General features: G+C 39.2%; 1 protein-coding gene across 9 annotated transcripts in view; it reads right to left on the bottom strand.

The window, feature by feature from the left end:
• The window catches only part of LOC140914094 (contactin-4), a 664,334-nt gene that overhangs the window by 374,941 nt on the left and 263,371 nt on the right, over window positions 1-26,022 (bottom strand). The window contains exon 1 of one of the 9 annotated variants that reach the window (XM_073351155.2): window positions 9,582-9,647. The exons of the other annotated variants lie outside the window; for them this stretch is intronic. The gene's annotated coding sequence lies outside the window, so the exon portion shown is untranslated. Of the gene's footprint in view, window positions 1-9,581; window positions 9,648-26,022 lie in introns of those variants that run through there. 9 annotated transcript variants of the gene reach the window in all.

Here is a 26,022-nt window from a genome sequence, read left to right as displayed (position 1 = left end):
TAAAATATAAATAAACTTAAACTAGTCTATCAATATAATATTCATTGATTACTGTCAACATCAAAAGGCTTTTTAGGCACCTCCCAAAATAAGGTGGTGGTATAATCTCTTCCCAACCTATATACTATATGACATATGAGGGGACTAATGATATAGCAGGAAGGAAGATGGGATAACAACAGTAAGATCACTTGATTATTCTGCACAGGCTACACATGGCTGGAGATAGTAAAAAGGATGTTTTCTGCTGTCGTGTTTTAAACATTGTTACTGAATATCACAACATATCAATCTAGATGGATAGAAAGCTGTATTGCATAAAAGAACTGGCCACTTCTTGGACCTTGTGATGCCATATGCTGGGTATGACTAGCAGGCTTACCAAAGCATCTCTTGGGGAGGTGGGGAGAGTGTTCAGGAAGTCTCCAAAAGGCTAAAACTCCTATCGGCCCAGCCATCTAGATTCTAATGTGGCCGGGACCACTGTATTTTGAGCACTGCCAAGGAGTTAAAAGATGGTAATGCACTCTCTCTCTCCTCTCTGCCTCCAAGAACCAGGCTTTGGGGGGAGGAGGGGCAGGGAGTGAAAATAAAAAGGAATCTAGCTCTAATTCTTTTATTCTTGTTAGGGTAAATCATACCCTCTCTTCTACATAGGAAAGCTAGAAGGGACTGGCTTGCCCCTACCAGAATGTCTTGCACACTAGGAGACCTCTCATGCTATCTTCCACTTTCTTTGATATAGGAATCAGGGTGGATGAGTCTTAGCCTAACAAGGAGAAGAGTCACCATCACAATTTCCAGTAGATCCAGAAGTAATCATTGACTGGCTAGTAAAGGGGGGAAAAGAGGTGAGGGATTACATCTTGGAGGAGAGCGGCCCCGTGACACCACAGTCTACTAATATGGGATTAGGGTTGTAAAAGTGCCATCTCTCATTACAGCATTCTACTTTGACTGTGGGATGTAGCAAATGGGTTTAATTGGAGTGGGTTGAAGATCACTATTTCCCTACTGCATTTGTATACTTAAGTCATGAAACATTCTGTAAAGGAAAACAAGGGCAATGGGGAGGTACAGAAGGAACAACTGGAACTGTCTCTTTATGGTAGAATGAGATAAGGGAAAGAAGCAGAGGGGCACTAAAAGTTTTGGTCACAAGCACTTCCTGCTGCTGTGCATCATTAAACAGACAGATCTTCCAGTCTGGATTAGTGGAGCTGAGGGTGCTGAAAAAGTATCATTTAAACTTTGTTTAATGTTAGATTCCAGTTATTATTTTTTTTTGCGTATGTCATTGTAGCATTACTCATCAGGAACAATATATATAGGAAACCATTCAAACAAAGCACTCTGCTTATTTATGGTCTTCTATGATCCTGCTGAGTTGCCTACAGTAAATATGAGAGGTCAAGAATGACATTAATTACTGAATTTCAGCAAATGCTTCCACAAAACATCGTAACTACCTACTGAAAGGATATTCTGCATAAGTGGAAAATCATACTGGAGGACTCACAAAATGGAACTTAGTTTGGCAATAAAATGGGGGGGAAATCATCCTATGCAGTTTTAAACTAGAAAGAATCAGCCTGTGGAGGGGAATATTTTCTCTCTTACCTCTTTGATGACTTCCTAAATGAATCACAATTGTCAAAGAATAAAATAAAAAATAAAAATCCCTTTATGTCAAATTAACAGTTTCCAGGTAGACTATCAGCAAATCTTGAACAGCTGATGTAGATAAAGAGTTTCTTCATTTTATCAATAAATAAATAAAAATCAGGAAACAACTACATTTCATTGCATAACCAAAGACAAAAAAATAATTTGCAAAACCAAAACAAGGCTGTATGCCAAATGAAAGCTAATGCAAGTCAGCAAGTCTCTATAGGGCAATGCTAAGATGAATGATTCGGCCTCTTTTGTATTATTTATCATGCCTTTTTATCTATGAATTCTAAACTATCCATTACCAGAAATGGTACCTACACTCAATTTAAATAATATTATGACAGTCAGTTGTTTCTCTCATTCCTAAAAGCCACTTCAACTGAGGCTGATGTTAATGCACTAATACCAAAGTTAGGATTTGTGCTAGTTTCCAGCTATTGTTTCATTGTGTATGGTATGGAATTTCTTTGCTCGCTTTTTCCAGCAAACAAGAACTTGAATGGTTAATTGTTAAGCCTATGCATTTTAGAGAATTACTGATTGCTGTATTTGAAGTGTAAGTGATTGTAAAATGTGCTGTGGCTAATGCCCAGAAAGCCAACTTGGTATCAGGGATAATTATAGACAGTTTAATTGCTTTTGGTGTTTTAATTGGCAAAGTACACTGACAACGGGAGGCCGAATGAAACTGAAAGGATTGGCTAGCCCATGTAGGTGTCCAAATTTGCTAGTGGTGAGCTGATCTTATGTACGGTGGGTACAACCTTCAAGGACCCAAGCATTCCTAGGACAAAGGAGACCTAATTATTTTTCAGATAAAACTATTACTGTCCCGTGTATGTATTTAGCTCTTGCTTTTGAAAAATAATTTTGCTTGCCTGCCACAAGGGTCTTATAAATACTATGTTTATTTCAGTTATATACATTATGCAGAGACAGACTCAGCCCATCTCCTGAAAGCCTAACTTTCTTTTGGGGAGTTTCTTTTTGCCTCAGCCTGGAAAGATGCTCAAACCATGAGTTTGAGCCTCAGCTGAGCTAAGATGCAGAAGAGCCAAAATCAGTGGTCTTTATGCTTCCTAAATTTCCACTGACTAAGGATTACAGGATTTGACCAATGAAGCAAGCCCAGCCAGCAGATGCGGTGAAGTAGTCTTCACTACTTGTGTAAGTCTGCTCCAGTGTTTGCAACAACTCAGTAAACCCCACTTCACAAATATTATTAGTGACATTTCATGCTCGTTAAATGTGCCAGATTGACAGATATGAAAACTTAAATCCTCTATTTACCCCCAGAGCAGAAGGCAACTGGGCAAGCTTCCTTCATTCTATCCTGTAAATCTGCCTTAATCCTGCCTGCTGAATTCCCCTCCAGTGGCTCTAGGGTAGTTCTCCTTTTTAATGCAGAAAAAAATTGAACCATTTTCCTCTCTGCAGTTCCTCATTGCAGTTCCTCTCTGCAGTTACCTCCTTGTTCTGTAACTTTCATGCACCACACTGACTGGATGTCTGTCTGCCTGTCGTCTACCATAGACCCACTATACACATTATTTAGTCTCCTCTGTTATAATTTACCACATTGTGATAGGATAGCATGTGTAGGATTCATGGATCTTGAAAGGTGTGTTGTGAGGAGTGTTGATCACTGTAGCAGTGGGGATATCATAGCATCAGAAGGGCAGGACTGGAAGGGACTTCAATAGATCATCTAGTCCAGGGGTTCTCAGACTTTTGTACTGGTGAAACCTTTCACACGGTAAGCCTCTGAGTGTGACACCCCCCCCCCTTATACATTAAAAACACTTTTTATATATATTTAACACCATTATAAATGCTGGAGGCAAAGCAAGGTTTGGGGTGGAGCCTGCCACTCATGACCCCCTGAGGGGTCCTGACCCCCAATTTGAGAACCCCTGATCTAGTCCATTCCCAGCACTCAAGGCAGGAATAAGGGCATGTCTACAAGTACAGTGCATTTATCAAAATCTACTATTTGTTTCCCGGTCACCCAGTTTTTTGGGTGCTTCCCAAGAGTCCCTTATCCTGCAAGTATCACCTACATTCTTTATTCCTAGATACACACATTTACATTTAGACATATTAAAATGCATATTGTTTAAGTGATCTAGATCAGTAGTTCTCAACCTGGGGTATGCATACTCCTGGGTGTACGCAGAGGTCTTCTAGGGGGTAAATCAACTTATCTAGATATTTGCCTAGTTTTATATCAGGCTATGTGAAAAGTGAAGTCAGTACAAACTAAAATGTCATATAATGACTTGTTTATGCTGCTCTACATACTACACACTGAAATGTAAGTACAATATTTATATTCCAATTGATCTATTTTATAATGTTATGATAAAAATGACAATAGTCATTTTTCAGTAATAGTGTGCTGTAACACTTGTATTTTTATGTCAGGTTTTGTAAGCAAATAGCTTTAAATGTCATGAAACTTGGGGTACACAAGACAAATCAGATTCCTGAAAGGCGTACAGTAGTCTGGAAAGATTCAGAGCCACTGATCTAGATCACTTTGAAACAGTGACCTTTCCTCTTCATTATTTACCCCAATCTTTGTGTCATCTGCAAAATTTATCAGTGATGATTTTATGGGTAAAAATGTTAAATAATGTAGGCCCAAGAACTGATCCCTGAAGGACACCACTGGAAACAGTCCCACTTGATGATTCCCCCTTTACAATTACATTCTGAGACCTATCAGTTAGCCAGTTTATAATCAATGTAATTTGTGCCATGTTAATTTTATATCATTCTGTTTATTAATCAAAATATTGTGTGATACTAAGTCAAACACCCGATAGAAGTGTAAGTATATTATGTCAATACTATCACGTTTATCAATCAAACTTCTAATCTCATAAAAAAAAGATATCAGGTTAGTTTGACAGGATCTATTTTCCACAAAGCCATGTTGATTTGCATTATGACATTACTGTCCCCTAGTTCTTTATTTATCAAGTCCCATATTGGCTGTTCCGTTATCTTGCCTGGGATTAATGTCACGCTAATAGGCCTATAATCATTTAACCTTTTAAAATATGCACATTCACTTTCTTCCAGTCTTCTGAAACTTCTACAGTGCTCCAAGACTTATTGAAAATCAACATTAATGGTCCAGAAAGCCAACTCTTTTAAAACTCTTGGATGCAAGTTATCCGACCATGCTGATTTAAAAAACTCTGACATTAGTAGTTTCTGTGTAACATCCTCCAGAGATACTAGTGGAATGGAAAGAGTGTTACACCATATGGTGAGACTGCATCATCTGTTGTGTAATCTATAGAAACCTATTCAACTTAATTAAAATGTGACTATCTTAAAGGCTGTTCAATTCTATATTAATTTCTGTAACTGCTTTTGAGCTCATTTAATCTGTTATGGGTAGTGTATTTGTTTTAAGGATGTCTGGTTCATAGGAATATTTCCCTTATTTTTGGCAATTTGTTTTTAAGAATGCTTCCATTCTTCTTGGCATGTTTTGTAAAGTATTTCTTATGAAAGGGAACCATAGGGCAAAAAGGGGGGAGGGAAGAGAGGGCGATTCAAAGAAGAGAGCAGTGGTGGCTGGGAGCCAGATAATTTGATGTGGCAGCTGTCTTCAATTCACCATTTTGTTTGTCCTGTGAGAGGGAATCAAAACAGTGCAGCAAATGGCATTTTCATAAATTCTCTCTCTTGCTCTCACACGCACACCCCACTACATTAAACGAATATTGTATTATACTTTTGATTTGTGAAAGGAGAAGAATAAAAGCCTAGATACGGACAAGTCTCCAACACTGAGGCACACAAAAGTGCATTAAGGAAATCATTAAAGGGGCCTGCAATGGTGCTGGTGTTTCACCCCCCTAACAGTGGTTAAAATTCCACAGTGAATTTATTTGCTTTCATTCTGGCAAAGTAAAAGCCCATTTATATGTAGCTGGCATGTTAGTTTTGCATGTGTCTGTGTGGCAAAAATGATTTTCCTTCTGTTCAATTTCTCCACTAAGGAAACCCAACTCATAGAATCATAGAATAGTAGGGTTGGAAGAGGTCATCTAGTCCAATCTCCTGCTCAAAGCCGGGCCACCACCACCTAAATCACAACTGGTTACATAGACATGAATGTGTGATGAACTGAACCCTTAATTTAAAATTTGGTGCAAATTTAAGTCTTTTTTTCTACAAGGAAAAAAACAAAACAAGCAAAATCCTTCCATGCGTATTTTCATTGGCTAAACATTTCTAATGTTAAAAGCTCTACCATTTTGAAAAGTTTATGGTTAAGTTTGTGTTTATTTTTGCATGAGTTAATGGCCGGGGTGCATGTGGTTTCACAACGATGAATTGCTCATGGAAATTAATCTGAATATTAAAAACGTGAATGCTTTACGGAGATTGTTAAAAGTAAATAAGACTGATATGGGCAAAATGAGCTGTTACCATCATCCTTTTTAATATGCGTATATATAAATATAGCTATGAAATAACTAGTTCAAACCTCAGTAAATCTCTTGGAAACAATCTCCTGAGCACAGTAACTATTTCAAAATGTTTAGTATTGCAGAACAGTACTTCCTAGGGACGAATACCCTGAGTTGTAAGAATGTTAATATGAAAATATGGTTACCATTTCTTTTTACCTGCTTATTGTTAATAGCAGTCCTCACATAGAGGCTGGGCCTTCCATCTTTTTTAAATCCACAGGATGAGGTAAAAATGAGTTTTGTGGTCTGGGGGATTGATATATCTTCGTATTCTCAACAGTCTGATGAGAATAAGAGGGTGTAATGAATTAAATGCTTCCATATTGATGTCTCATGATGGTTTGGTTAAAGGCAATTTTTCTCATTAAACCCAAACATTGTTTTGCCTGACATCCAGCCCTCTATTCCTAAGAATCAGACAAATCTCAACCTTCCCTGCTTATTATCTCCTTGATGCTAGGATAACCTTTATAGTCAACTTCTCAGAAAATAGAATTATTCTCCCTTTATATAAAGAAAAAACGTGTGATAATAGCCATTCCCCAGAGATGTGGGTATGTTAGTGGGAGACGATAGTACCCAGGAGAGATGCCTGGTTTGACGGCCTTGTATGTTGCAATGCGTAGTCAGAGAGAATGGGATCTATCGAAGAGTACAGGCCTCACCATTCTGTCTCATCCACATGCTTTAACCTCTGGACAGCACATATCCAGTGGCACATGGCCCTCTATCCCATTATCAGTCACCTGTGTCATTCAGTCCCTCCGCTTGATTCAGGACTCTTACATTCAAATGGCTTCTTTGATCATGGAATCATAGAAGTTAGAGATGGAGACAGCATGTTAGGTGGACTACGTCAAATGCCTAGAAATGAGTTGGTTGAATTAGATGGTCTTATGCATCTCTTACTTCGAAAAGCCTATGAATTTCGGAATATTGTGTTCTGAGAAAAAAATCCTATGATAAACACACTGAGTGCGATCGGCTACTTTTGCTGTTGTTTTTAAATCCTAGGAGTTAGTAAACATATTAGTCAGTAAAACATCCAGCTGAGTGTATCGTTTACCTTCTCCCCTTTAGTGTGTGTTGGGGCACCTCTGCCAATGCAGGATTGTTCCCTACAGTATGTTTTCTAGTGTTTAGCCAATTTCATTTAAAATGTTCAAGTAAAGAGCCTTCCACTACGTCCCTAGGGAGAATATTCTACAGTCCAATACAGCTCATGCTCAATACATTTCTACAGCTTAAATGTTATCTTGATTATTTTTTCACCTTTCACTTCTAGTTACACAACTTTTTGTACAACTTTAATTAGATCCTTTCCCTCTTTGGAGCTTTTCCTTTCAGCTATTCTTGTTCTTTACACTCTTGATTTTCAGAGGAACTGCAGAGCCAACTCTATTGTCAGTTACACCTGTGAAATCCTGGAAAACCATGGGGCTCCACAGGTGTAGTTAAGGGCAGAATTTGTCCTGCAGATTCTTTATTGCTGTTGGAGATGTACAAGCCAGAAAGAGCACAGCATGACTTTCAGATCTCATAGAGAGCCAGCAGTTGGAGAAAAGAAAAACATCTTTTTACTTGTAAACTGAACTTACTGAGATGCAATAAGCCTGGAACTCCACATTGTCCCTTTTGCTATCTCTTTTTAGAGCAGAACCATACTCTGATATTACATTTTTAGAAGTGTAGCTATTTGAAAAGCTTACAAAGCTGTTTTGCAACCTCCTTAGTTTGGAAAGACCTTTTACTTATCGTTAAAGACTGCAAAGGAAAGAATTTCATTTCCCCCCATTTTGACCTTCTTGTGCTTACTGAATTCAGTGGCATTCCCCAGTGATGGAAAGGATCTTTGTGTGTACTACAGACATCTTGAAGCTATCACATCTCTGATGCAAATGTTAATGCTTTAAGGATGATGGTAGCAAAACAGGCTAAACATGGACATTAACTGGAGATGGAGTGGAAGGCTGAATTCTTAGCTGTGCTCAGCTCACATTTGGAGCATCTCAGGAATGGGGAAAGTGGCTGCTCATCACCTTTCTGCCTTCCATGATCCACGGGTTGTTGGGGGCCAAGATGTCTATCAGCATAACTTACAGCAGCCAAAGGGTTTCTCCAAGATACATCAGAGGCACTGGTCCCATAGCTATAATCAAGGACTGGGAGCAGTGCTGTTCATTTTAGTCCTACGTATCCCTCCCCCAACCATGCCTCCTAGCCTGCCTCTCTCTGTTCCGTACACACAAAGATCTTACCTTTCTTTGGAAGCTGTTCATTAAGTATGCTTGAATCTTTGTTGTTTTAGTTACCCGGTGCCCGGGCAACTGGTACATCTTTTGACCTATCATGACAGGCGTGATAAGGAAATAATAACCATTAATTTGCAATAGCTAAATTCTGCCTATAAGAGAACAAAGTGGTAATGATTCACTGTACATTCTTAAAACTGACTGAGGACAACTACAGGATGGAACGTGTGATATTACTAGAATGTCAAACTTACAAGACAGCTCAAATACATGAGTTGTGGTTTGAGGTGAGAGCTTCCATCCTGAAGGTATTGGATATCAGATTAAAAAGTGGTGTTACTTCAGAAACAAAATGCAGTGTTATGTACAATGGAGACAGCTGAAGAGTACAAGGCTTCCTGCCAGGTCCCTCAGAACAGGAAACACTTGTAAGTAATAGAGATGTCTCTTGCTTCCCAGGAAGATTTCACAGACCCTCTGAGTCCTTTACTGTGGGCCCGTACTTTGCTATTAGTTTAAAAATAACCCACCAAAATGACAACATTTTGCACTTCTAAAGCATCTTTCATCAAAGATTCTCAAAGTGGTTTCTGCTCATTAAGTCACAGACTACTCTGTAAATATCAGTTTCCCTGCTAGCTGGGGAAACAGAGCCTCAGAAAAGCTGCGCTTCTGACACAGTGAGTCAGCGATATGGGCAGGAACATACCCCAGAACTCCCGATTCATATGCTTTGCTTTAACCACTGGGACATATTTTCTCATGATCTATCCAGCACCATTGAGGCGTATCGCGCTTTACCATCAAGTATACAGACAAGGTCTCTGACCCCACGTAAACCTGTCCACCACTTAAGTCCTATTTTCAGGTCTTTAGAGGAACACAGAGGCATCAGGCTCTCTGTACAGGCATCAATTTCACCCCGTTCAAACACTGCTAGGGAAGTAATATTCGAATACAGAGAGCTACTGATGTCAATTGGGTTTTAGGACCACTGTGGGGACAGAAACAATTTGTATTGTGTTAGGAATATACTAATGGCTACTTGAAGGACACATATAGAAAGGATAAACATGATAGACTACAGAGAGAGAGAGAGATTACAGAAAGGGAGATATACTTAAGGAGCACAAAAAGTTTGGAAGGTGTGTAGTAGGACCTGTGACATCAAAGGACACTGAAGATTGTGGAGAGGCATCAAGAAGAGGAAGAAATACTAGCAGTTTTCCATTGATGAAAGGAGGCATTGATCTAAAAAAAAGAATAATTAAGTATATATATAAAAAAAATAGGATTGGAGTACAGATGAAGTATTAGTTGTGGTGAAGAGTATTTAAAATCAGAATGACATGCTGAGAATGCACAAAGCCAAGCACAAAAACCTTGAGCAAAAGCTGATGGGGCTGATGAGATGAAACAAGCAGAAACACATTGGTGCACTTTCTTTGCTACCGCATAAATCCAGCACAGTAGGAAAAGCAGCAGGAAGGGTCTGCATTATTTCACTGTATGAAAGTCACCCAAACAATCGCTGCTGTATGAGTCAGTCAGTCACAACATAATCGGCATCGCAGGTAACAAAAGTACTATGAGTAGAGAGATATATATGGCACCCCGATTAATACATTACCTAAAAATGTAGAATGTTATCAGAATGTTTATACATCAGCAGTGGTAGCCATGCTCAAGTAACCTTATCAAAAGGCATTTTATCAGGAAAAATGTGTTAAAGAGGAGGATAGGGATGAATGAAGAGTATCAGACTGGCTTTGCATTTTTTTTAAGCTGAAAAAGTGCATATGTTCATAATGTTGCACAACCCAGGCACTCTAAGTCATATTAATTGTCAAATTTGCCTAATGAATCAATTCCTATTTAATTACATTTAAAGTGTGTGGCCTTTTAAAAATTGCATACCACTTTCCCACCCTGTTTGTCCTGTTACACTGCTTATCAGTTTAGGCCCCAGTGAGACTAACCATGTGCTTAAAGTTAGGCAAATGGCTAAAAACTGGCAGGGTGAAGGCCTTAGATTGTAAATTCTTTGTGTTTGGTTTTTGCCCACCTAGCACAGTGAACCCCTTCTTGATTATGGCCTTTAGTAGCAACAATACAAATAAATACTAATATAAGAAAAGATGCAGAGACTATAACCCACCTGTAGTGGAACCATCCACAGTTAAATCCTGGTCCACAAAAATTGGATTTAAGTGAGGGAAAATGACCTAGGTGGAAGTTTATGCTGCAAATTAATACAGATGGGATAAAGACCAAAAAGACAATATCCATGTGTTATCAGATCCAAACTCCTGACCTTTGTAATTTGGCATTATTTGTACATTTAAGGACATGGCAATGGCCTCTGTACTAAATTTAGTTTCGTGTGGTATGATGCCAACCCACAAAAAAGGGGAGCTTCCAAGAATGACACATATATATGTTTGTCTTGGTCAATTTTCATAAAAGTGGAGAATGGCCGTACCAACGAGTAGGTGAAGTTAAATTGTTTGGGTAAGAGAACACAACAGAAACAAATGCCTATTTAAAATGTGATATGTTATTACAATACTGTGCCACACATCATACATGGCATGAATAATTATATTTTCTTATACAACGCTGTGTCTTAAATTAATAGTGCCATCGCACAGTTTAGGTAACTTGCAAAAACCAACACTCATGTACATGTTATACGCATACGCCACATCACAAAATTCTGCAACCCCTGCTGCATGAAGTGGTCATACATGCCAGACAAGTATCTTTAATTGCCAGACTATAACATTCAATGTCTGACAGTATCCCGGTAGACTAAAACTGAAATACTGGTAGGACACTATAGTGCTGCTGTGACAAGTACCCTGTAAAGTTTTTACAGCACTAGGTACACAATAATTTTGTGCCTAGAATATTATGCAACTCCACATACCACACTATTTGTGACATTTTTGCTAAATGTCTTGGATCACGGAACAAGTTTTTAGATTTAAAAAAAAAGAAAGGAAAAAATCATAGTTTAATCTGTAATTTTTGTATCTATTGTTATAAGCAACCTCCTAAACCTCCTAAACTGAACAAGATCAGAGCGGGAAACATTGTCCTCTCCTCCCCCCAACCCCCCACTCAAGTTTGTTTACTTTGTGCATTTGAACAGTAAAAAGTCCATTCCATTGTTCTGAGGATGGTCAGTTACACTTCCTGTCTCATGTACCAGCATGATATCACTCACTATTCTGCTGCAGTCTCATGCACTGCTCATTTGCACAGGCCCTGCAAGAAGATGTTTTAGTAGTTACAGCAGGAGCAACAATAAAACTGAAATAAGAGCTGTCATAAATATAAAGGGAAGGGTAAACCCCTTTAAAATCCCTCCTGGCCAGAGGAAAAATCCTCTTACCTGTAAAGGGTTAAGAAGCTAAAGGTAACCTCGCTGGCACCTGACCAAAATGACCAATGAGGAGACAAGATACTTTCAAAAGCTGGGAGGAGGGAGAAAACAAAGGGTCTGTGTCTGTCTGTATGCTGCTTTTGCCGGGGACAGAACAGGAATGGAGTCTTAGAACTTTTAGTAAGTAATCTAGCTAGGTTTATGTGTTAGATTATGATTTCTTTAAATGACTGAGAAAAGAGCTGTGCTGAATAGAATGACTATCCCTGTCTCTGTGTCTTTTTTGTAACTTAAGGTTTTGCCTAGAGGGATTCTCTATGTTTTGAATCTAATTACCCTGTAAGGTATCTACCATCCTGATTTTACGGAGGTGATTCCTTTACTTCTATTAAAAGTCTTCTTTGTAAGAAAACTGAATGCTTTTTCATTGTTCTCAGATCCAAGGGTTTGGGTCTGTGGTCACCTATGCAAATTGGTGAGGATTTTTACTGAACCTTCCCCAGGAAGTGGGGTGCAAGGGTTGGGAGGATTTTGGGGGGAAAGACGTGTCCAAACCACGTTTCCCAGTAAACCCAGATAAAGTTTGGTGGTGGCAGTGGAAATCCAAGGGTAAAATAATTTTGTACCTTGGGGAAGTTTTAACCTAAGCTGGTAAAAGTAAGCTTAGGAGATTTTCATGCAGGTCCCCACATTTTACCCTAGAGTTCAGAGTGGGGAAGGAATCTTGACAAGAGCGTACAACAAGGACAAGATAGGGAGTCTGGTAGGTCTTCATGTGTTTTGTTCTAGGGCCCACCCAAAACCTTTATAAAAATAATGAAACACTATTTAGAGAGTGTCCTCTCAGAAATAAGATTTTTTATTTAAAAAAAAAAGTTTAAAAATACTCCAATTGGCAGTGTCCCTTCATATATTAAGACTCTCGTCTTTCAACACACACAGAAATGTGCTTTAGATAGCAATGGTCCAGGTTAGAAAGATGATTGGATTACTTTCAAGCAAGAAAATTATTAAGAAAGGCCTATTGTGTTCTTTGTGGCCAGAAAGAGGAAGCTTGAATGAAAACAGCCAGCACAAAGAACAGACAAATAGAAGCAAGGAAACAATTGATAAGAATATGAAGACCGGGAAGAAAAAATATATACAAGAAAGAGTAGACAACAGAAAAAGTATATATTTAAAAACAGATTTTAAAAAAAGCATAGCAGAAAGGATAACAAAAGCAAGATAAGTTCCCCAAAACAAAGAGAAAAGAACAGAGAATAAAAGAACACAGGAAAAAGGCAACTGACAAAAAAATCCCGAAAAAGCAAGACAGTAAAAAGAGACTATTTATGCTTATGAATGCAGGTGAAACTAAGACCTGTTCAAGTCAGAACAGATGTGTCTGGTGTGAGTCTATCAGTAGGGTGACCAGATGTCCTGATTTTATAGGGACAGTCCCGATTTTTGGGTCTTTTTCTTATATAGGCTCCTATTAGCCCCCACCCCCGTCCCAATTTTTCACATTTGCTGTCTAGTCACCCTACTCTGTAAGTAGAACCTCTACTTTACTGACTCTCTACACCACATCTTGATTACAGTTCTCAGGAGGAAGTGTGGTTGGCTATGGGCTATGGTAGGGTAGATGGAAATGTTTGTTGTGAGGAGAATATATCACAGTGCAGTATTTGACAAAATAGTAAACCTGCCTACACAGAGCCATCCATTAAGCTTTGTAAACAGATTTCTGTTTTTTAAAAAATGTGTTATAAGGCTAATTTTCAAAGTGTAGTGTTGACTTCTTTTTGCAGAAATTTCTTTGTTATTAATTGGAGTTACATGGCTAACAGCACATGATGCTTTGATAGGGTGACCGGATGTCCCATTTTTAAAGGGACAGCCCTGTTTTTTGGGACTTTTTCTTATATAGGCGCCTATTACCCCCCACCCTCGTCCCGTTTTTTCACAGTTGCTATTTGGTCACCCTATGCTTTGATAATTTAGCTCTATGTTTAGAAATAAAGATATGGAGGACATGTCATCTCAGCTTCAAATGCTCTTGAATACAGAGGTGGGTTTACTTTTTCTGACAGACTTCACAAAACAATAAGGGCATTTTCAGGTTCACAGGAGCTTTCAAAATCTGCAGTCCTACCATATTTTATGGCCTGATCCTATTCTCATTGAGGTCAATGAGGATTTTGCCAATGGATTTCACTGGAAAAGTCCCATTTACTAAAACGGGAGCTGGATCAGGCTGTAGGAGACTAGATGAAGATTAAATCACTGGACATGTCATATGTAACAAAATGACCTTTGATCTAGTGGACTATCTTGTCTACATGATAACCAAAATACATGACAGCTTTCAACACATCCAAACGACTTGATTAACTATATCACTGAAAAAGGTTTGCAGGGAATTCAGCATTTAAAAATCATAACATTGTCACCAGAAAGTTTTGGTTCAGAACAAATGTAAAGGGGAAATGTACAACAGATGGATCATCAGTGTTTCTCATTGTAATGGGGTTCACACTGCCCCCTCCAGATTCGGCCCCTGGGCCCTTCTCCTCCGTGAATCAGAGACCTTTCAGTCTGGTGCAACACCCGTATTCTTTATCCGTGATCAGTTTCCCACCACCAGTTTCCAACTATATACAGGCTTTACAACTGCTTGGCCTACCACAGGCCTGGCCAGCAACAGACTAGGAGACTCCTACTCCCTCTGAGCCTGGCCTCCCACTCTTAGTCTCCACCCCTCTTTCCCTCACTTCCTGCCAGCCTTATAGCTCCTGCTAATGAGGCTGGCAGGTGTGGTCAGCTAATCAGGCAAACATAGGGCGGTTCACCCAGCCCCAATACATTCTCCCTGATTGGGGCTGGAGTGGCAGGAGCTGATTAAGGGCTTCTGTAGCAGCACCCTGCCACACTCATATAATATATATGAGTTTTTGTTGTTGCAGTTACCTAATACAATGAACTTTTTGGTATTTTTAATATGCCTGTAATTAATGATACAGAACAAAATATAAAGATCACCAGTGATTTGAGTCTTAAAACAGGAAAGACTGGCATTTAGTCCAAATGTCAAGGTTAAAATTAGACAGCGACTAAGTACTTTGGCACCTTTAAATGAGGTGTCAGATGATTTAGTGATTGGTAATGGGATATGGATGTTTTAATTTTAGGAAAATCTGCAGTAGCAGAGTAACACAATAGATCTTTTTATGGAGTGTTGAACTAATAACCTGTAAACAATGGAATATGTATAACATATGATAATTCTGCTGACACTATGGTTCATGACATAAATAATTATTGATATAACTGAAGCATGATAATCAGTTTAAAATATTAGATTTAAATAATATTCATTTAAAATAAACATGTCAAAATCATGTATTGCTAATTGAAATATGTATACGAACGAGAAGTTAGTTGTGGCATAAAACAACATACATTAGAATTAGTTTATGTACCAGGTATTTAAAAATACTATAACTAGATAAGAGAGAAATGCAATGTCCACTGTAGTTACCATTTAGTATTATTTTTATTAATTATTTGTACTGCAGTAGTAAGTAGGAGCCCCAGTCTTGGTCCATGGCACTGTGCAAATTCATTGCAAAAAAGACTGTCCCAGCCCCCAAAGAAATTACAATCTAAAAGTAAGGCATGAGACAAGAAGCAAGTACAGAAAGATAAACGAGGGAGCACAAGGAAACAATGAGACAATAGTCTGATGTTTCAAACAAGGGGAAAAAAATCAAACTGAAGGCTGTCACATCATTCTTTAGACCATAATTTTGTGCTTTTTGCCCTTCCCACACCCTTAACCTCTTAAGAACAGTGTCAGTCTTAACTTTGAATTCCCTATTTTTTGTTATTTTGTGTAAAATGACCTTAACATTTTAAATATACAGTACATTGGGCTTGAGCCTACATTCCTTGTGCACCCAAAATTTCCACTGACTTGAAAAGGTGGTTTGAAACAGGGTCAGAGATATCTCTTTTTCTATCCTTGCACATGTACCTTCCATGAATATCAACTGGAGTTATAATAGTGCTTGTGAAAAAAATCAACTCCATGATGTTTGTCTGCAGTAATTTTTTATGGTCCAGAGAAACATTACTATTGATCAGAATTTCCACTTTAGAGATTTTTCTTCTTTAAATTTATTTTCCTTAATGTCTGATGAGGGTTCAAGATGTGTTTGATTATTGAATGCTTTCAATGATTTTTTTAAAAGTCCATCATATGATGAATGTCCATTTTATATGAGCAGGATCACCTGCATTAATTACTATGAGAGATTAGCAAAACTATTCTATGCTCTGATGGCTTCATGTAGTGTTGGTTTAGTGCACTGAAGTGCATGTAATAGATTGAGTCCCCTGGTGTTTACAACAGACAGCCAATTACAAAGTACTTGCACACTTGATGTTTTTGACCTTGTCCATAACAAAATGTGAATTGATGTACTGAGTCACTTTCAAATGATAAAACTTTTGAGCAATAAAGTGAACACAACTCCTTCCAACGAAAGTTTTCAAACTATAAAATGGAAAATGTATTCCAGATTTATAGGAGGATTATTGTAATTTATTTCTCAAATTGACAAAGTTTACTACACATCTTACTGTTCCATCTCTCCCTACTTTATTGGAAATCCAGAGGAAAAAACTGTATCATCATTGTTTCTTCAAAATTGAAGGCCAAACTGAGAACCCAAATTTTGGGGAAAGTGAAGTTTTATAAGCATCCTACCTACCAAATATTTAGGATTTTCAAACTGCTACACTCATAGTATTCTTTACACTGTGATGTACTATATATATAGCCACATTCCTGATTTGGGTGTAACGTGGTATTTCACCAACCCAGCAGCTACTCTAGAAGGAACAATGTCTCTTATAGAGCCGTTGGGTAGCACAGCCTTTTGACGCTGGTCATTGGAGAAGTGTTTCAAGGGCAAGAATAGTAAATTATTTAAGAAATTGCAATTACTTGAAAACTAGACAGGATTCTCTGTGAACAGAAGCATTGATATAAAAAATCCTCAGATTATGGACAATGTTATCGTCAGTCTCTCAATCAGACTGGGCTCCTGTTCAAAAGTGAAACCATGTGACCTGGTAAAATTATTCCTTCTATTACATTTCTCAGAAAAGGCCCCCCCAGTAGCCTAGAGGGAGAGTGTATAAGTTAAGCTTTCAGATGTGGAAAAAAACCTCAAGATAGGTCATGCAAGACATTGATGTCAGAACAGGAAATAGAACCCAATAGGTGATGTCATAGCATTTAACAAACAGGGAAACTAAGGCATAGTGCATAGTGTGTGTAAGTGATTTGCCCATGATCTTATGATGAATCAATGGCAAAGATGGGAATTGACCAATATTAAAATTATAAAGGCTGAACTTAAATGTTTATTTGTGAACCATTTTCTTAGTTTCCTTTCCCTTCCTATTACAAATTTATTAATAGAATTTACTCCATGTGTAGCAATTTATAATTCCCAAAATTGTTGAGGTGAAAAGGGAGAGTTTATTTTGAGTACTTTGGGATGAAACTCAAGTGTATTATATGCCTTGGTTGAAAGTGTCTTCTGAGAACAACTTATTCTTAAGAAAGTCTGTACTTCTGTAGATGCACTAACTATTTACACAGGTAAAATACTCACTCTGTGAGATCTATAGGGCAGGGTTTACCTTTGTGTTAGTAATTTGTAGGTTGCCTAATAAAAATGAGGCCATGATCCCTGCTTGGGTTTCTTATGTTAGGCTTGGCAGAATTCAGTTTATTTTATTTTATTTTATTTTATTTTATAGTTTCAACAGACAATATCAATATTTAAGAACTTTTTCCATTTTTATCTATTTCTGTTTTGAAAGTTGCACAAAATTATGAGTTTTAAGCTTTTTTTAGTTTTTATCAATTTCAATTTTCACACCTGTGGGAAATCAGACAATAATTATTTAATGACAATAGACATTAAGATTCAAATAGTGAAAGGTTTATCATCATTAAAACACAAAGGGTCAGTGTCACATGTCAAAATACACAAAGTAAATACCCTTACATCCAACTCTAATAAGCTCTCAAGCAGCATTTTTCTTACTTTTCCTATCTGTACATTTTAATGATCTCTGATGGAAATATTTTTCATCAGCTTGTGTGTGTACAGTGAAATCAATGTTTACCAACATTTACCAATAAAAATCTAATGATTCCAAGCCTACTTACATGCTACCACAATAGAAAAATAAATACTATAAAAGGGAGTTGCATTTTCAAATCTCCCATATGTGGACTGGAGAGTCAATACTAAAGACTTTGAAGTTAACATGTTATTACACATCTGTTGTCCAAAAAACATTTGTGATATATTCTTGCTACAATTTTCATCTTTAATATCAAGCCTAGTCATAAGCAGACCAAAAGGAATTAATACTGTTGTTGAAGTACTCACCAGATGGCACTCTTGTGCATGGTCTTACAAGTTTTGGTGTGTGTGCACATGTGTTTTGTTTTGTTTTGCTTGCAAGCAACAATGTACTGTTAATTTTGTTGTTGCCAGTTCTTTGGGGTAGGGAAAGCTGTAATGAGCAGCGGAGGAATATACTTTTGGCTCAGTCTGTCTACACTAGGCTTTGTCTACACTACAAAGGTAGGTCGACGTAAGGCAGCTTACGCTGACCTAACTCTGTAAGTGTCTACATTAGAAGATTGCTCCCGCCGATATAAATTGCCCACTACCTCGACCTAATAACCACCTCTGTGAGAGGTGTAGCGCTTTGATCAATGTAGTTAGGGTGATACAGTGTCTGTGTAGACACTGCATTACTTACATTGCTTGTTGGCTGTCAGTCCCACACGGGTCTCACAGCTGGAGCCCCACCACCGCAGGGCTGACAGCCTGCCTCACACGGGGCTCACAGCTCCAGCTGTCAGCCCTGGAGAAGTGGGGCTCCAGCTGAGAGCCCTGTGAGGGACTGATACTTTGGGCTGTGGCCATAGGGCTGGGGGGGCTCCAGTTGTTAGTGCCCCACAATGCCCCACACAGTTAAGTTAGTGGAAGGGCTCCTGGTGAGGATGCACACCACCGACAGAGGGGGCATTGTGTGGACATGAACCACCACAGTAATTACTTTGGTGATGTCGACCTAACTTAAGTCAACTTAATTTTGTAGTGTACACAAGACCTGAGTAGAGTTAATTCTTGAGACAGAGTTTCTCCCTCAGAAGTTGGCATTGTTGTTGGGCTGCAATTTTGGAAAGAAAAGTTTTCCATGGTGTTTGACCACCTCTGCTCCAGGGATAGGCAATTTGTAAGTAAAGCAAACTAATAATATACTCAAAAAGAAAAGGAGTACTTGTGGCACCTTAGAGACTAACCAATTTATTTGAGCATAAGCTTTTGTGAGCTACAGCTCACTTCATCGGATGCATACTGTGGAAACTGCAGCAGACATTATATACACACAGAGATCATGAAACAATACCTCCTCTCACCCCACAGTCCTGCTGGTAATAGCTTATCTAAAGTGATCATCAAGTTGGGCCATTTCCAGCACAAATCCAGGTTTTCTCACCCTCCACCCCCCCACACACAAACTCACTCTCCTGCTGGTAATAGCCCATCCAAAGTGACAACTCTCTTCACAATGTGCATGATAATCAAGGTGGGCCATTTCCTGCACAAATCCAGGTTCTCTCACCCCCTCACCCCCCTCCAAAAAACACACACACAAACTCACTCTCCTGCTGGTAATAGCTCATCCAAAGTGACCACTCTCCCTACAATGTGCATGGTAATCAAGGTGGGCCATGTCCAGCACAAATCCATCCCACCATCAACCTCAGCCTGGTCCAGTCCACACAAGAGATCCACTTCCTGGACACTACAGTGCTAATAAACAATGGTCACATAAACACCACCCTATATGGAAACCTACTGACCGCTATTCCTACCTACATGCCTCCAGCTTTCACCCTGATCACACCACACGATCCATCGTCTACAGCCAAGCTCTGCGATACAACCACATTTGCTCCAACCCCTCAGGCAGAGACAAACACCTACAAGATCTCTATCAAGCTTTCTTGCAACTACAATACCCACCTGCGGAAGTGAAGAAACAGATTGATAGAGCCAGAAGAGTTCCCAGAAATCACCTACTACAGGACAGGCCCAACAAAGAAAATAACAGAACGCCACTAGCCGTCACCTTCAGCCCCCAACTAAAACCCCTCCAACGCATTATTAAGGATCTACAACCTATCCTAAAGGATGACCCAACACTCTCACAAATCTTGGGAGACAGGCCAGTCCTTGCCTACACACAGCCCCGCAACTTGAAGCAAATACTCACCAACAACCACATACCACACAACAGAACCACTAACCCAGGAACTTATCCTTGCAACAAAGCCCGTTGCCAACTGTGCCCACAAATCTATTCAGGGGACACCATCACAGGGCCTAATAACATCAGCCACACTATCAGAGGCTCGTTCACCTGCACATCCACCAATGTGATATATGCCATCATGTGCCAGCAATGCCCCTCTGCATTTACATTGGTCAAACTGGACAGTCTCTACGTAAAAGAATAAATGGACACAAATCAGATGTCAAGAATTATAACATTCATAAACCAGTCGGAGAACACTTCAATCTCTCTGGTCACGCAATTACAGACATGAAGGTCGCTATCTTAAAACAAAAAAACTTCAAATCCAGACTCCAGCGAGAAACTGCTGAATTGGAATTCATTTGCAAATTGGATACTATTAATTTAGGCTTAAATAGAGACTGGGAGTGGCTAAGTCATTATGCAAGGTAGCCTATTTCCCCTTGTTTTTTCCTACCCCCCCCCCCAGATGTTCTGGTTAAACTTGGATTTAAACTTGGAGAGTGGTCAGTTTGGATGAGCTATTGCCAGCAGGAGAGTGAGTTTGTGTGTGTGTATATGTGTCCCCGGGGGAAAAAAAGGAGGGGGGGGGTGAGAAAACCTGGATTTGTGCTGGAAATGGCCCAACTTGATTATCATGCACATTGTAGGGAGAGTGGTCACTTTGGATGAGCTATTACCAGCAGGAGAGTGAGTTTGTGTGTGTGGTTTTTGGAGGGGGGTGAGGGGGTGAGAGAACCTGGATTTGTGCAGGAAATGGCCCACCTTGATTATCATGCACATTGTGAAGAGAGTTGTCACTTTGGATGGGCTATTACCAGCAGGAGAGTGAGTTCGTGTGTGGGGGGGTGGAGGGTGAGAAAACCTGGATTTGTGCTGGAAATGGCCCAACTTGATGATCACTTTAGATAAGCTATTACCAGCAGGACAGTGGGGTGGGAGGAGGTATTGTTTCATGATCTCTGTGTGTATATAATGTCTGCTGCAGTTTCCACGGTATGCATCCGATGAAGTGAGCTGTAGCTCACAAAAGCTCATGCTCAAATAAATTGGTTAGTCTCTAAGGTGCCACAAGTACTCCTTTTCTTTTTGCGAATACAGACTAACACGGCTGTTACTCTGAAACCTAATAATATACTCTGCATCACTGATTCTCCTACAACAGGGTGCTGATCTGCAAGACTCTGGATGTCTATCATCACTCAGTACAGAGCTGTCTCTATATTATGAATATATACCTCAGCTTCTCAGAGTTGCCTGTAATAGGAGAAAAGAAGTTTAGACAGACAACTGAAATGCTAAATATTGAAAAAGATCATAGTAGCATGTTCCACTACAGTAATTCCTATGATATAGGAGAGACATTCTGCATTCTTGAGCTGTGCACTGAACAGGAAATATGTTAACATTAATATATTCTTGTGACAAAGACTTTAGTGTGAATAGGAAACAACTTGATCTTCACCCAGTCTCTGTTCATTCTTCCTTAAAAATGTGTCTGTTCTTCTCTGGATGTTATATCCTAAATGAATTCAGTTTTCAATTGGCATTCCTTTGCATATCTGTGAATGGGCCTTTGCACAGATCCTCATCCCAGCCGCATGCAAATTATGTGCCTGAATGTTGCTTTTCTAATTGTATGCGTCTACTTTACAGCCCATGAGACTTCATCGCACAAAAAAATGATTAAAATAAACAAAATATTTATTAACATTGTTAGTTTAATTTCAGCCACTGTATTTTCCAGTGTTTACTAAACAGTGTTAGAAAATACAACTGTCTTTCCCCTATGCTTAGATTAGAAAAAATATCTACAAAGACTGCTGACAGATGTTGACTTTTTATTGTCTTCTACTGTAGGTTGCTATTTAAAATGAGAGTTTCTTTTCCCCCCCTTTATGATCAAGCTCTTAATTAAAACAACATTTATTTAGAGTCTCAGGGCATAGGACAGTAAAGTCTTTACAAACTACAATGGACTCACACTCACCATGTGGCAAGCGCTGGGGTGGTATTTGACAGTTTTAACAGCACACAGAAGCATTACTCAAGGGTTTAGAATGATAAGTGAACAATATCATATCTGAATCACAGAGGGAATTTAGTAAGTACCATGTAGTTACTGAAACTGAATTCTGCCTAAGAGACTGAGGTTAGTTTGGGCCCCAAACCTGCAATGGCTAACACACATTTAACTTTATGTACTATGACTAGTCAGATTGAGGCCAACGTAATTAGTTGCAGCAGCTACAGGTAAGAACATGTGCTAGTCTTTGCAGGATCACACCCATACTTACTAGTACAGTGTCACAAGAACTTTAATGACTACAGGTGATTATAAACTCACTTTTATGCCTCATTTAAAAGAGGATAGCTCTCACAGCACTGCGGCCCCCAACACCAGATCTGACATTTTTGGCACGGTCCTGACTCAGAGAAAAGAGTAGCAACAGAATCATCAACAGCAGTTCATCGAGAATCTCAGGAGTTCCACAGAGATCTCCCATCCAACTACTGAACAGGCTTCGCTTATGAGATCTTATATGTTCCCATCGTGGGCATGTAGAGCTTCAGGCATAATACAACCTTACTAGTGTGTAAGACCTTCACACAGCAGTTCAAATAAAGGTGTCAGTGGAAATGCCATAGCCATTCCTTTGAAAGATGTGATCTGCCTTGGATATGGCATTCTGAAGCCAGTATTAATGCAACTAGAGTAATGTATGATGTATGTGTGGGGGTAAGGTATACAACTAATTAATGTAATCAAAAACCTGTAAAACTTGAGTAATTCCAATTTTCAAATTCTCTGTGCATATGTGCAGGGATTAATAAGATTATAGCTACATTATTTCTTTAAAATATATATTCCTGTAACGTTCTGTTAAAAGTCACCAGCCATGGTTTTTTTGTTTGTTTTTTTGTTGTAAATTCCCCATGAATATACAAAGGAGATGACAATAATTCCTTACCACGAATGCTGCTAGGAAAGTGTTAATGCTCCCTTTTGCATCTACAAGAAGCAGAGTTATCATTTAAGCTTTTGCTGAGATTGCAACTCACTTGCCTCAGGTATTAAGTGTATGTAATTTTCCTAACCATGGGATATCCATTTATCAGATTTGATACTTAAAGGGAAAATCTATTGCTGACACCTCCTAGTTGCTTTAGCTGCAAGAAAGTGTGTTACTCTAAAAAAAGGTTATTCAAATCAAATATGGCGAAGAATAAAAATCAAAAGCAACCTTAATATACTATCCAGGTCCAATTTGATAAAATTCACTGGAAATTGGCAGTATGTTGGGGGAATTTAATATAGCAAAACAGTAAGTTATTATCCTTCACCCAGCAATTTATTCTAATAGTCACTGTTTCATTTGCATTAATGTATAAAAGGTACTAATGAAAAAGACCAGCCAAGAAATACCTTTGACTATGCAAAATCATGTAAGGATCTTCATTATCACAAGAAAGTCATTAAACGTCCTTTTGTCCCTGACCACCATACAAGAAATCACTAATATTTATGGGTGTTGTCTTAGCAGAGAAAATTAATTCTTTAAAAATTAATCTGCAAATTGCATGCAAATTTCACTAGCACCTCCACTCCAAATGACCACTATATATACTGCTCATCAGAGGTGGAGAAAAGATAATGGCCAATTAATATCTTTACACTTAATGAAGCCACAAAACTTTAAGTCCATATATAGTTTTTTCATTCTATTTCATTAATGCATTTCTTTTAAAAGAAATAACTTCCACATAATGAGAAGCATGCACAGAATCCTTGGGCCAAATTCAGCCTTGCTGTAACTCCACTGCCTATGAGCTGAACTTTTAATTTAACAAATATATGCATACAATAGTCTATACCATATCATTAAATTATTTGTTAGAACACTGCACATTTCAATGCACCTGCCACCATGGTGGACTTAGCTTATTAGCAACTTGTATGGTTAGATTTTCATCAGTTGGGTAAGAGCTATCTATTCCCAGAACAACATGTCTGTGTAGTTTGATTTCAGTCAGAGCATCCTGGGACTTCATGAATTTCAGTAAAGGGAAAAATAAATAGGGAAAATGAGTACATCACATTAAAAAAAAAAAAGTCTGATACATGTCCTACCCACTCAGATTTTGAGACTTTGACATATATTTCCAAACCCTTTCAGAATGTTGAGTTTTGTAAGTAAGATCACTATGAATTTTGGTGGTATCCATGAGGACATGAAGTCCAGCAGTATTTTATACTAGCTATGAATTTTGGATGCAAATTCTAAATTTCTACAGATATTCTAATATTATGGCTTGCTTCCACCTCTGCCTCAAATCATCCATATACTACCCGTGGCTCCAAATTCTTTTCCTCTTCAGCATGTGTGAAAGGGCAGTGGGAGCACGGAAGTTCTGCTTCACTGAGAGGAGTAGGAGTTCAACAGCCCACCTCTGTGCAGCACCGATCTGAGCTCTACAGGCGATTTCTGCATGCCCATATGCAGCAGGGTTTGGAGTGGAGTTGGGCAGGTGGCTCTGACACTATGCTGATCCTTACATGGAGGTGATGTCACAGAAGCTATGGTGGCTCCTCTAACCCTCCACTACTACCTCCATCATAAATTCAGAGAGGATCCTTCCAAGTTACACCTACAGAATTCTTCAGAGCCCAGTCCAACTGATCAAGCTACTAGATCACACGCCCTGGTTCTCATGGGCGACTTTAATCTTCCTGATATCTGCTGGAAGAGCACTACAGCAGTGCATAGACAATCCAGGAAGTTTTTGGAAAATGTAGGGGACAATTTCCTGGTGCAAGTGCTAGAGGAGCCAACTAGGGGCGGAGCTTTTCTTGACCTGCTGCTCACAAACCGGGAAGAATTAGTGGGGGAAGCAAAAGTGGATGGGAATCTGGGAGGCAGTGACCATGAGTTGGTCGAGTTCAGGATCCTGACACAGGGAAGAAAGGTAAGCAGCAGAATATGGACCCTGGACTTCAGGAAAGCAGAATTCGACTCCCTCAGGGAAATGATGGGTAGGATCCCTTGGGGGAATAACATGAAGGGGAAAGGAGTCCAGGAGAGCTAGCTGTATTTCAAGGAATCCCTATTGAGGTTACAGGGACAAACCATCCCGATGCGTTGAAAGAATAGTAAATATGGCAGGCGACCAGCTTGGCTTAACGGTGAAATCCTTGCGGATCTTAAACATAAAAAAGAAGCTTACAAGAAGTGGAAGATTGGACAAATGACCAGGGAAAAGTATAAAAATATTGCTCGGGCATGTAGGAATGAAATCAGGAGGGCCAAATCACACCTGGAGCTGCAGCTAGCAAGAGATGTTAAGAGTAACAAGAAGGGTTTCTTCAGGTATGTTGGCAACAAGAAGAAAGCCAAGGAAAGTGTGGGCCCCTTACTGAATGAGGGAGGCAACCTAGTGACAGAGGATGTGGAAAAAGCTAATGTACTCAATACTTTTTTTGCCTCTGTCTTCACTAACAAGGTCAGCTCCCAGACTGCTGTGCTAGGCATCACAGCATGGAGAGTAGGTGGCCAGCCCTCTGTGGAGAAAGAAGTGGTTAGGGACTATTTAGAAAAGCTGGACGTGCACAAGTCCATGGGGCCGGACGCGTTGCATCCGAGAGTGCTAAAGGAATTGGCGGCTGTGATTGCAGAGCCATTGGCCATTATCTTTGAAAACTCATGGCGAATGGGGGAAGTCCCGGATGACTGGAAAAAGGCTAATGTAGTGCCCATCTTTAAAAAAGGGAAGAAGGAGGATCCTGGGAACTACAGGCCAGTCAGTCTCA

This window comes from Lepidochelys kempii, chromosome 7 (genome assembly GCF_965140285.1).
Source record: "Lepidochelys kempii isolate rLepKem1 chromosome 7, rLepKem1.hap1, whole genome shotgun sequence".
In the NCBI taxonomy this organism is placed as follows: domain Eukaryota; kingdom Metazoa; phylum Chordata; order Testudines; family Cheloniidae; genus Lepidochelys; species Lepidochelys kempii.
The sequence above is the reverse complement of the archived record's forward strand: the minus strand, read 5'-3'. Positions and strand labels throughout refer to the sequence as shown.